Raw genomic sequence first — 13,237 nt, forward strand, 5'->3', positions numbered from 1 at the left:
GTGGCGCCCCTCAGCCCGCCACGCGGCCGACGCCGTCACCGTGAGCAGTGTGGCATGCGATCCTGTGCACCTGCAGCACCCCAGGCCGCTTGTTCCCGAACCCGACTTGCCCCCCCTGCGCACCCAGGCCTCACTGCTCACCTGCCGACACCGGCATGTATCGAAGAGGGCCCACCACGTGCCGGTGCAAGTTCCATGCCCAAGGCACGCAAACCTGGCAACCTGCTACGACCATCATGGCTTCCGCGAACAATGCCCGCAGTACTCCTTTCTTGTTGACGTACTCTATTGGCATACACAGCGGACTAGTAGGTCACACATTTGGAACTGTGTCTTGATTACACTATGGTAGAGAACAATATTTATGGCAGATTTGATGTCACTATACTCCCTTCGATGTGGTGCCACCAGGTCTTAGTAGTGCATCACAACCGAACGATTCTGTGGGCCCACGCGGACTACTGCTCTTGGCCTACGCTGCGCCCGAGTAGGTCACATGATTGGGACTGAGCAGTGATTTTGCAATGGCAGAGTACATATCATTGCACGCAAGGAGAGGTGAAGAGGAAAACGCATTGCAGACAGGAGTGAAAAAGGATCATCATTACGGAGGTGATCAAATACTACCGACAACTACCCTGGTGTCATTGACTCTGTGGATCGCGAGCCAACGACAAGTGGCTGTGGGCCTCTGCTGACCGCTGCCTCTGGCCTTCACTGCGGTCCAGTAGATCACACATTTGGGATTGAGCCCTGATTTAGCAATGGCGGAGTTCATATCATTGTACTTGTATCATCGCAGACTGCACCCCTCTCAGCCACGGTGACACTAAGTCTGTTCCCCAACATTCATGGACACTCTCTGGTTGAACTTTGGTGGCGTCTGAGTCAATGGACTGTGAGTTGTCTTCATTCTCATGTAGCTGATACTGAAATGTTGGTGGAAACGAGGCTGTAGCACTCCACTCCTCCATTTGCTGCTTCCGGACGGCTCATACCCTCTGCAACATGTCCTGCGGGACATCTTCCACTGTCCCCCGCAACCCCCTGCCACAATCACCTCGGACATCGATGAGAACCCACTCAGTCCGCGTGGCCCTGCCTCAGTGCACCACAAGGCACCGTCCCATGGCGGGGTGCCTTTGCCGGCAGCTGTGCATCCGGGGGCCACTAACTCTGTGCAGCTCAAGTCAGGAAGCCTGTCTGAATGAATATTGGATGACCTCTGAGACGGTGGTCTTCGGGTCATTGACGCCATGTGTATGTGGCACTGCGCTGTCCGCTGCCTCCGGCCTCAACTGCGGCCACCAGGGCTCATACATCAAATCGAGTCCTGACCGGCAAGGACGTCGCATCACCGCAGGAGGCACACGCCACAACGCCAGGGCCAACACCAACCACCATCTGCCAGAGTCGAAACAGTGGTACTGGCAGGCTAACGGAGTTGCTCAGACCTGTCGTGGATGTCATCAACTGCCTGATCCCCTGCTCAGCACTCCAGGTGCCACTAACTCAGTGCACCACAAGTCATCATCCATTATTGTTTTGGTTATGTGCTGTGGCGTGTTCACGCAGCAATGTCTCCTCAGGCAGCGTGGCAGACCTGGGACAATGATGGGTAAGACGATGCAGGTGTGATTTCCCCTGGTGCAGCAGCATTAGAAATATCCCGAAGGGACCCAATCCTAGACATTTTGTTTGCATGAGTTTGCTCAGCTCTGGTGCCCCAACCTCAGTGCATTGCAACTCGCGGACACTTCTGTTTGCTCATTGTGTGACCTATGGACTTGCTCCGGCTACCTCCATGATGCTCCACAGTTGTCTCTGTAATGCTGGTGTTAACTGTTTCCATCTTCATAGTGTTCACTGTTGTATTTGGTGCCAGCACCAACCACTCTGTGAGGGCTGGCTTACACTCACCACACACATCCAGCACAGGTGTCACTGTACATGTGACCCTGCCAATAAAGGGGCCGGGAACACGTGCACATAGCCAGTTCCACAAACTATCTGATTGTGTCAGTGTGGTCATTATGTGTGCATGAGGGCCCTGGGCCCTACAACATTACATTGTGCTGTGTGCAGCAGACACAGCCATGTCCTCGCAGGCAGCGTGTTAGTGCTTGGACATGTAGCTTTGTCGTCAGCCACTCATTACGTAAGGGGAGTGTGCTGGGCCGTTGTATGGAGGTCCAGCGTGGGTGTGTGAATGGTAATTCCGGGACTCTGGGGGTGGTTCAGTACTGGAAATGTGCAAGTGCATGTGTCTCTGTCGCAGTGTGGGTCTCCTTTGTGGGGTGCAGGTTTGCCCTGATGGGACTTGGAGAACCCGTATGTAATGCTATTCGGCTTCCATGAGCCCTGACCCCACCAGCACCTGTTCGACCAACTCCTTTCGGTATTCTGACACCTGCCATTTGTATGCAATGTGTTCCTCGGTGGCGTGTTGGGTGTCAGCCGTGATTGCGGGTGCTTCCTGCTGTGTGGTCTGTGCAGAGGCTGGGTTCTCCTCTATGTAGCTTGTCTTCCCTGGTGGTGGTTGCCGGGGTTGTCCATCAGCTGTTGTAGGGCGCGGGTGTCAAAGGTTTGGTGGTCCTCTGCAGCATCACTGATGGGTTGCCTGGTCTGCTCTGCTGGAGGTGTTGCTTGTCCCTCTGAAATGTGAAGGGGAGGTGTATGTTAACATTGTGTTGACATGTATATTTGCGCATTGTTCTTGTTGACATGCAGACTGTATGACAATGTACATTGTGACTGTTTGGGCAGTATTGCCAAATTTATGTGGGATAGTGGACTTTTGGACTACGTGACTGATGTGACAGGGGTGTAACACAGGCCCCCACATCCCCTGCGGTGCGGTGGGGTCCCCGAGCTGCAGGGAGCCCTCTCAGACCAGTCCTCAGGTCTGAGTGCACCAAATTAAATCCGGAGCGGGGGCCCCTCTGTGTACATCGCAGGAGGGGCCCTTAAACTTTCATTATGCCCGTGGGATGTGAGGTTGTACGCGTAGGTATGTATCTAACGATTTCCTGCTCTGTTTGGTGTTTGGCATGTGTCTGCGCATGAGCGGACCCAGTTGTGTCCCCTGTTCTGCAGTGTCGGTGTTGCACTTTGTACAGCATTGTTGTGGGATGTGCTGTTATTGCTAAGTGTGTGTGCTGCAGTGTGCCACTGGGGTCAGGGACATGATTCAGGGTCATTGTGGGTGTGCAGTGTGCTACAAATCATTGTGCATGTGTGTCATTGTGCCCATCTCCCACCCGCCCCCCAGTCCCTGGTCGTTGCTCACCCTGTTGATGTTGTGTCCGGTCCTCTCGAGCTGTGACCATACTCCCACCTCTTGCACCGTCTCCACACTGATGACTGTGGCCTCCATTTCCTCCAGCTCCTCCTGTGGCACAGGACTCCCACCTCCTGTCGCCGTTGCTGCCTCAGCGCCTCAGCAACGTCGGAATTCAGGAGAAGGCACTGGAATGGATCGTCTCCTTCCTCGACGGAAGAACACAGAGAGTCCGCCTACCACCGTACAAGTCAGAGGCCACCGAGGTTATCTGCGGCGTCCCTCAAGGATCCTCGCTGAGCCCCACCCTCTTCAACGTCTACATGAGCCCCCTCGCGCCCATCGCACGCCAACACAACCTGAACATCATCTCCTACGCCGATGACACCCAGCTGATCCTCTCACTGACCAACGACCCCGCCGCTTCCAGAGCCAACCTTCATGAAGGGATGAAAGATGTAGCCGAATGGATGACGACCAGCCGCCTGAAACTGAACTCAGACAAGACGGAAGTCCTCATCCTGGGCTCCTCGCCCTCCGCCTGGGACGACTCCTGGTGGCCCCCCGCCCTGGGCACCGCACCCACACCGACAGACCACGCACGCAACCTGGGCTTCATCCTGGACTCCTCCCTCTCCATGACCAGACAAGTCAACGCCGTCTCCTCGTCATGCTTCAACATCCTGCGCATGCTACGAAAGATCTTCCGGTGGATCCCCACCGAGACCAGGAAGACGGTCACCCAGGCCCTCGTCACCAGCCGACTGGACTACGGCAACGCCCTCTACGCCGGAACCACCGCCAAGCTCCAGAAGAGACTCCAGAGGATCCAGAACGCCTCAGCCAGACTCATCCTCGACATCCCCCGACGCAGCCACATCTCCGGACATCTGAGAGACCTGCACTGGCTCCCCGTCAACAAGAGAATCACCTTCCGTCTCCTCACCCACGCACACAAAGCCCTACACGACCAAGGCCCGAGCTACCTCAACAACCGCATCAACTTCTACGCTCCCAAACGCCACCTCCGATCAGCCAGTCACGCCCTCGCCGCCGTCCCCCGCATCCGAAGATCAACAACAGGAGGAAGGTCCTTCTCCCACCTGGCCGCCAAGACCTGGAACTCCCTCCCGACCGACCTGCGCCTGACCCAAGACCACCTCTCCTTCAGGAAGAAGCTCAAGACCTGATTGTTCGAGCAGTAGCAGCACCCCCCCCCCAAGCGCCTTGAGACCCTCCGGGTAAGTAGTGCGCTATATAAATATCCATGATTGATTGATTGATTCTTCTTGGCAGCGGCTTTGTGCCTGGTTTAGGTTTTCACATCATGCCGGCGCCTCTTGGCCTCTTCCATTGGTCTCCTCGACACTCCGACTGCATTCACGGTGCTCTAATCGTGGGTCAGTTGATGGTAGTGTTTTCTGTTACCTCTGTGACTCTGATCTGGTTTTGCTGCGGACGGCACCCCGTCTTCCTCTCCCTCTTCTCCTTGGCCTTTCCCGACTCCGTAGTTCCTTGCTGGTGGTCTGTGGGGGTTGTGGAGTTTGCGTTTGACTCTGCACTCGGTCATGGTGCATTCATGTTGCTACGCACTTTGGATTGTTTCTGGTGTGCTGTTTTTGTAGCTACTATAGTGCATTTTCTCGAAAGACTCGTGGGATTTGCTGTTTTTTGCTGTTTTTTGTCATCGCAATATTGTTTGCATTCGTGCTTCGCATTTTTGCGGTGTGGCGTTGATTTTAACATGATCATTTGATACATTATCTGGAGACTATCGCATGGTCCCGCCGTGTTTTCGAATGCTTAGTTACTTTTGTAATGGTTATCACATGTTCTTGAGAATATGCCGCTTCTAGAAGGAGTAGATTGACTCGAGCCAAAGGGGTATGGGTTATAGGAACACTATCACCAGGGCGAGTTACAGCTGAAAACTGTCCAAGTAGGGAAGAACATAGGCCAGCTTATGACATCAGGAGAGGGTGTGAACAGCATATGGTTGAGTGGGACAGCAAGGGACAAAATTGATGGATGTAAGATGGCTCCAACTAACAGTCAATCTTCTATCTCCTTCAATGAGCCCACAAAGAAGTTACATTTGTGTACTGGGAGGATTCCGCACCCACCCTCCCCTGAACTTGCTGTCATAGATAGTTGGCCGGATCCATCGAGGCTGCGAATCTTATCTTGGAACGTAGCTGGTCTAGCTACCAAGATGGATAATCCCGAATGGGGAAGTTTTATTGAGCAATATGAGCTCTGTATGTTCCAAGAGACATGGGCAAGGGGGGACATCCTTAAATTAGGCTACAATACATAAAGCATAGCTGAGTCATCGGGGGGAAAGGGGAGGCCTTCAGGGGGTTTTGTGTCTGAATGGGTGTACATTTGGGTTGCACAGCTATACAGCTAGAAACATCTTCAAATGACTTTCTGTGTGTCCTCCTTAACTTAGATATAAATTTCGGATCACTGACATAATATAGAATGACAAAATATAGACTTACCAAAATATAGTCACCAAAATATAGAATGCCAAAATATCGAATTCCTATCTACAAACAGGTAAGTACAAAAATATCGAATCCAAAATATAGTCTGTAAAAAATATAGTCAGTCAAAATATCGAATTTCTTTAAATGTCTTAAAAGTAATTTAAAATTAATGAAATAATAAATATAATTAACTAAAACATACTTAAAAATACTCAAATAACCTTAAAATTAAGATATAATTAATTTAAGTTATTAATAAAAAATGTACAATATTTTACCATAGGATAGCAGGAGGGTAACATTTAATATTACCACTCCAGTGAGTGCAACAGTAGGGAAAGCGTTGGATAGCGTAGGGGTAAAAAATACTATTCCCACTCCAGAGAGTGCAACAGTAGGGAAAGCGTGGGATAGCGTAGGGGTAAAAATTACTATTCCCACTCCAGAGAGTGCAACAGTAGGGAAAGCGTTGGATAGCGTAGGGGTAAAAAATACTATTCCCACTCCAGTGAGTGCAACAGTAGGGAAAGCGTTGGATAGCGTAAGGGTAAAAATTACTATTCCCACTCCAGAGAGTGCAACAGTAGGGAAAGCGTTGGATAGCGGGAGGGTAAAAAATACTATTCCCACTCCAGTGAGTGCAACAGTAGGGAAAGCGTTGGATAGCGTAGGGGTAAAAAATACTATTCCCACTCCAGAGAGTGCAACAGTAGGGAAAGCATTGGATAGCGTAGGGGTAAAAATTACTATTCCCACTCCAGAGAGTGCAACAGTAGGGAAAGTGTTGGATAGCGTAGGGGTAAAAAATACTATTCCCACTCCAGTGAGTGCAACAGTGGGAAAGCGTTGGATAGCATAAGGGTAAAAATGACTATTCCCACGCCAGAGAGTGCAACAGTAGGGAAAGCGTTGGATAGCGGGAGGGTAAAAATTACTATTCCAACTCCAGAGCGTGCAACAGTAGGGAAAGCGTTGGATAGCGTAGGGGTAAAAATTACTATTCCCACTCCAGAGAGTGCAACAGTAGGGAAAGTGTTGGATAGCGTAGGGGTAAAAAATACTATTCCCACTCCAGTGAGTGCAACAGTAGGGAAAGCGTTGGATAGCATAAGGGTAAAAATTACTATTCCCACGCCAGAGAGTGCAACAGTAGGGAAAGCATGTGGATAGCGGGAGGGTAAAAATTACTATTCCAACTCCAGAGCGTGCAACAGTATGGAAAGCGTTGGATAGCGTAAGGGTAAAAATTACTATTCCCACTACAGAGAGTGCAACAGTAGGGAAAGCGTTGGATATTGGAAGGGTAAAAATTACTATTTCCACTCCAGAGAGTACAACAGTAGGGAAAGCATTGCATAGCGTTGGGGTAAAAATTACTATTCCCACTCCAGAGAGTGCAACAGTAGAGAAAGCGTTGGATAGCGGGAGGGTGAAAATTACTATTCCCACTCCAGTGAGTTTAACAGTAGGGAAAGTAATGATTTAATATATTATTAAAAATAAATTAAATATCAATACCAATAAAACATTAATTGAAATTAATAACCGATTTAATATTATGTAATAATTAATTAGAAATACAACTACATATTAGTTATTAAAAATTAATAACCTATTCATAATTATTTAACAACTAATTAATTTTCAATAACAAAAACTAATTAATAATAAAAATGAATACCAATTAAAAATTAATTGTAAATTAATTATCAATACACAAAAAGTATTTTTAATATGTAATTAATTACAATTACATTACTTCCCACCCTATTTCCCTATAAACCCACATCCCACTACAGAAAATAAATTAATACAATTATCATAATTATCAAATATTTAATTAATACAATATAATTACCAAATAATAACATTAATTGCCAATTATTAGAAATTAATTACCAATTAAAAATTAATTAACAATAAATTTAAAATCAATACCAATAAATGAAAAAAAGCATTTACTTAATTACAATTAAATTACTTCCCACCCTATTCCCCTATAAACCCACAACCCGCTACAGAAAATAAATTTAGAAAATTAACATAATTAACAATTAATCAATTAATACAAATTAATTGGCAATTAATAACAATTAATTACCAATTAAAAAATAATACATTCAAAATGAATACCAATAAATAAATAAAAATATTTAATTAATTACAATTAAATTACTTCCCACCCTATTCCCCTATAAACCCACAACCCGCTACAGAACTAATAAGCAAAATGTAATTTAAAATGTATAATAATTGCTAAAAATTAATATTTAATTTTATATAATTAAATTACTTCCCACCCTATTCCCCTATAAACCCACAACCCTCTACAGAATTAAATTACGCAAAAATTAAATAACATAAAATTCATTACTTAAAATACATTAAACATACATTACAAAAATTAATATACACTTTTCACACATATACTAACATACAAAACACTTTAAAAAATTGATATTATTAAAAAATCGATATATTCAATGCCTATATTGTATACTTCGATATTTTGACTTCTATATTTTGAAAATCGATATTACTTACCTTAAATTCGATATTTTTAACCACTATATTGTGTCCATTCGATATTTTGTCCATTCTATATTTTTACTTCTATATTATGTCCATTCTATATTTTGGAATCGATATTATGACTGTTTACCGTAGGTAGAGGTGTCTGCCAGGGATGCGTCCTTGCCCCAACCCATTTTAGTCTTTTTATAAATGGGCTAGTTGATTTTTTGAATACTGAGAAGAATTTAGATGTACCTAAGTTGGCAGCACGTAATATCCCAGCCATGATGTTTGCCGACGATTCCCTGTTATTATCAAAATCTCCTGTGTGTATACAGAGGGTTCTAAATAAATTTGATGCCTTTTTAAAGGAAAGGGGGCTTGAGATTAACCTACAAAAAACAAAAGTTATGTTGTTTAACTCAGCCAAAAGTACTATTTAAGTATCTTCAAGTTCCAATGAGTGCAGATAGGTATGACTAGTGCATTGCAAATGTCTGGAAATATGTGACAAATCCTCAACTCTAATGATGGCCATGCCATTTATTTACACCATCCAATCTCCAAAATGTCACTTGGCTACAACCACCTCCCCACGTTTAAATGTAACTTTTGATTGTAGATAATTCCTCCCAAAATGTGGATTATGCAGTCTTAGATGACCTCACGGCATGACAAATATGCATACCGTCACTTATCAAATATTTATTTGCATGTTGTCACTTTTTCCAACGCAAAACTCATATGAGGAAAAGGATTTACGAATTGGGTCAATAATTATCTCTCTGAGAAGACCTCAGTTGATAACACAAGGCAACTCCAGTGAGGAAATGAGACAGATAATGAGGATCCTGGACCCTCATGACACCAAGGATGCAGTAAGGCCCTCATTGTAATGAGTCGGTTTTACATCACAAAGCAAAGTAGAATCATAAAAGGTGGTCTGTCTCCATGGCAACAACAGAGTAAAAACCTTTCTGTATGAGCACCCTCTGTTAACAGCACACACTCAATCCTAGATATCTTATAGGGTCTGATAATCTGATTTGAAATAAAACATTTCTCAATCAAGGTATTGAAAATGTACTTTACCATGTAAGAGTTTTCAACTAACTCCAAGCAAGCATCATCATGGGCCAATATTATTCATTTAAACCATTCCTCGAAATATTGTTTGAATTTTAGCCCTGTTTTTTTTCTTTAAAAAGGTTTTAGATGAGGTAAAACACCAGATTTGTATTCAAATAGAAACCATTATTTCTGGAAGGAGGCAGTGGCAGTGTCCCCGACCCGTTTTGTGTTCAGACCTTGGGCAGTAAGATAAAGAAAGCGCTCGTTTTTAAAACTTACTTATTGTATGCTATTATTTTAGAAAACTTGATTTGCGCCTGTGATTATTGTGACTTTTTAAAATACACTTTCCCCCTGCACCACACGCCTTACTGACAGTTGCTGGAGCCGCCTCCCTGCATCTCCTCGTAGGGGCACTTCCGGTTGCCCTGCAGGAAGAGCGGTTAGCGCTCTAGTGTTGTACTTCCTGGAGGCTACTTAGGCTGAGCAGGGCTGCAGCGCGCTGCGGGAAGGAGGCAGTGGCAGTGTCCCCGACCCGTTTTGTGTTCAGACCTTGGGCAGTAAGATAAAGAAAGCGCTCGTTTTTAAAACTTACTTATTGTATGCTGTTATTTTAGAAAACTTGATTTGCGCCTGTGATTATTGTGACTTTTTAAAATACACTTTCCCCCTGCACCACACGCCTTACTGACAGTTGCTGGAGCCGCCTCCCTGCATCTCCTCGTAGGGGCACTTCCGGTTGCCCTGCAGGAAGAGCGGTTAGCGCTCTAGTGTTGTACTTCCTGGAGGCTACTTAGCCCTCGCAGCTCTTCGGGCGCGCAGCGATGGCGCGCAGCCCGCCGAAGACCCGCCAAAGAGCTGCCCGTCTGCGCTAAGGCAGCGCCAGGCGCCAGTCATCCTGGTCATCCCCTCTGCTGGTGTAGCGGTAAGATGTGCTATTCCAAAGCTGAGCTCTTGGGTCTTCAGCACCCTACTTGTTCCTGTGCTAGACGCAACCCGGCCCATATACGATATCCCCTATTAAATCCCTCTCAATTATGCTCCACTATAAAAACTAAACCCAAACTTCCCAAGATCCACACTTTCAGGATAGGTCATCTTAATGTTAGATCTATGCATAAGCATCATTCCGAAATTTCTGACCTTCTTACAGACCACTCTCTCGATGCCCTGTTCATGACTGAGACGTGGCTTCTCGATGAAATGGACTCGGTCTGCAACTTAGCGACCCCCACGGGATATACCATTCACACGGTGAATAGGAGCACGAGAGGGGGGGGGGGTGGCGCTTATAATCAGATCCCATCTTGATTGCCAGCTTAGCAAAGTGGACATTAAAGGCAGTGAAAGCGCACGGTTCTCGATCAAAGTTAACCCACAGTTCTGTGCAACGGGCCTTTTGATCTATAGACCCCCTGGCGCTGATACTCCTTTTATTAATTCACTTTTACAGTTTTTGGACACTAACATTCTTAAAACAGCTAATTTTACGATCATAGGTGATCTCAATCTTCATCTTGACAGGGAATCCGAGCCCAAGATTACCACTTTTCTTGCTGATCTTGCGGCCTTTCAACTTAATCAATTTGTGACTGGCCCCACCCATAGAGCGGGACACCTTCTTGACCCCATATTTTCCAACATCACTAGCTGTTCCGTAGGATTGCCAATCCCTATGACCTGGACTGATCACCATCTAGTTACTCTGTCCATTTCTTGTAACCTGAGACCTGTAGCGGTGCCTACCCCATTAGTCCAGAAACGGCCATGGAGAAAACTTCGTCTTGAAGATCTACACAATCTCCTGGTATTAAATCCCCCACCCCCTAGTGAAGATCTGGACGTAGGTTATGATCAGTTCTGCCTCTGGATCACCCAGGCACTGGATACCTTGATCCCGGCTAGATGTACCAAGGTCCGCACCCATACAACCAGCCCTTGGTATAATATCGAATTAGCAACTCTGAAAAAGGAATGCAAAAAGGCAGAGAGGTGCTGGAGAAAAAACTACGATGTTAACCTCAAACAGGATTATGTCCTGCTCCAAAAAACTTACCATCGTAAGGTTTGCAGAACTAGGGCGGCATATTATGCCAATGAAATCAGTAACAGCTCCAACACCTCGAAAGCTGTATTTAAAATCCTGAAAGACCTTACTGCAAAAAAAAACGTTAACACCACTATCATTTCTCCTGACCTTTGTAATAATATGGCTAATTTCTTCACTAATAAAATCAAGAAAATGTATGACACCTTTCCTAAATATCCGCAGACATTGGCTAGCTTTGACCCTACCAGGCCCTCTCTCTCCTCTCTACCTACGCTCGAGCGAGAGAGTTTCCTCAAAATCTGCAAAAAGATTAAATCTGGCTCCCCGGCCGATCCCCTAAAACCGGATACCTTTTGTGAAGCCCACGAATTTATCATCGAACACATCCGTGACATCATCAATATGTCCCTTTCGACCGCTAAAGTTCCCTCCAAATGGAAGCAGGCTTGGGTTTCCCCCATTCTAAAAAAACCCACTTTAGATCCCTTGCTTCCTGAGAACTTCAGACCCATCTCCTTGCTTCCCTGGCCTGCCAAAATCATCGAGGCACATGTCAACAACATTTTATCCGACTTCCTCCTCACCAATAACATCTTGGATGACTCCCAACACGGGTTTAGAGCGGGTCATAGCACCGAGACCGCCTTGCTCAGTGTTTCAGAGGATCTCCGTACCATTCTCGACACCGGCGGTACGGCAGCACTGGTCCTGCTGGACCTTAGTGCTGCCTTCGATACGGTGTTGCACGAGGTCCTCTTGACGAGATTGGAGGAAGTCGGTATTACAGGGACAGCTCTGGGATGGTTTAGAGACTTCCTCGCCAACAGGTCTTTCAGAGTCTCTACCCCCCCCTACATCTCTGAGGAACATAGCATTGGACAGGGAGTGCCGCAAGGCTCTTCCCTGAGCCCCACCCTGTTCAATGTATATGTCCGCCCTTTGGCGGAGGTGGCTAAAAGAAACGGTCTGGCACTTGTATCCTATGCAGATGATACCCAGTTGGTGGTGTCACTTAATGACAGCAGTGGTCTGGAGGCTCATCACTTTAAACAGACACTTACTGACATCACCGACTGGATGACGGCGAATTTCCTTCAATTAAACGCCGGGAAAACGGAGATATTGCTCCTGGGTAAAAACACTTCGACCTGGGGTGACAACTGGTGGCCTGATGTCTTAGGCCCACCCCCTATGCCGAAGGAATGCGTCAAAAATTTGGGAGTCTGGGTGGACTGTGCTTTAAAGTTCACTCACCACACTAAAAAAGTAGCTGCCACGTGCTTTGGCATTTTGCGTAACATCAGGCCCATTCTGAAGTTCTTTGACTGCCGCACCCGCCAATTAATTGTCCAGGCGACCATCCTTTCCAGACTGGACTATGCCAGCTCTCTTTTATTGGGGGCAAATCTAGCTGAAATCACTAGATTGCAGAGAGTTCAGAATGCGGCAGCCAGGGCTCTGGTAGGTCTCCCGCGCTATTCTTCGGTATCTGGAGCCTTGAGAAAACTGCACTGGCTCCCGGTGGGCAAAAGGGTCCAGTTTAAGGCATTGTGCCTAGCTTTTAAAATTCTTAAAACCTCCTCTCCCCCAATGCTTTGCCCGCTTTTGTCAGAATACATCCCTAGAAGATCGCTCCGTTCAGAGGGGCAGCATCTTGCAATCATTCCCCGCACCAGACTGGCCAGAGTGGGCGGCCGTTCCTTTAGCTTTCTGGCGGCCAAGTTATGGAATAGCCTGCCTGAAGCTATCCGTGGGATACAGGATCTCTTAGCCTTCAGAAAGGCTGTCAAACCCCATCTTTTTCAATAACTTTTCCATTTTATAACTCAT

This window comes from Lissotriton helveticus, chromosome 10 (genome assembly GCF_964261635.1).
Source record: "Lissotriton helveticus chromosome 10, aLisHel1.1, whole genome shotgun sequence".
Taxonomy (NCBI): Eukaryota; Metazoa; Chordata; class Amphibia; order Caudata; family Salamandridae; genus Lissotriton; species Lissotriton helveticus.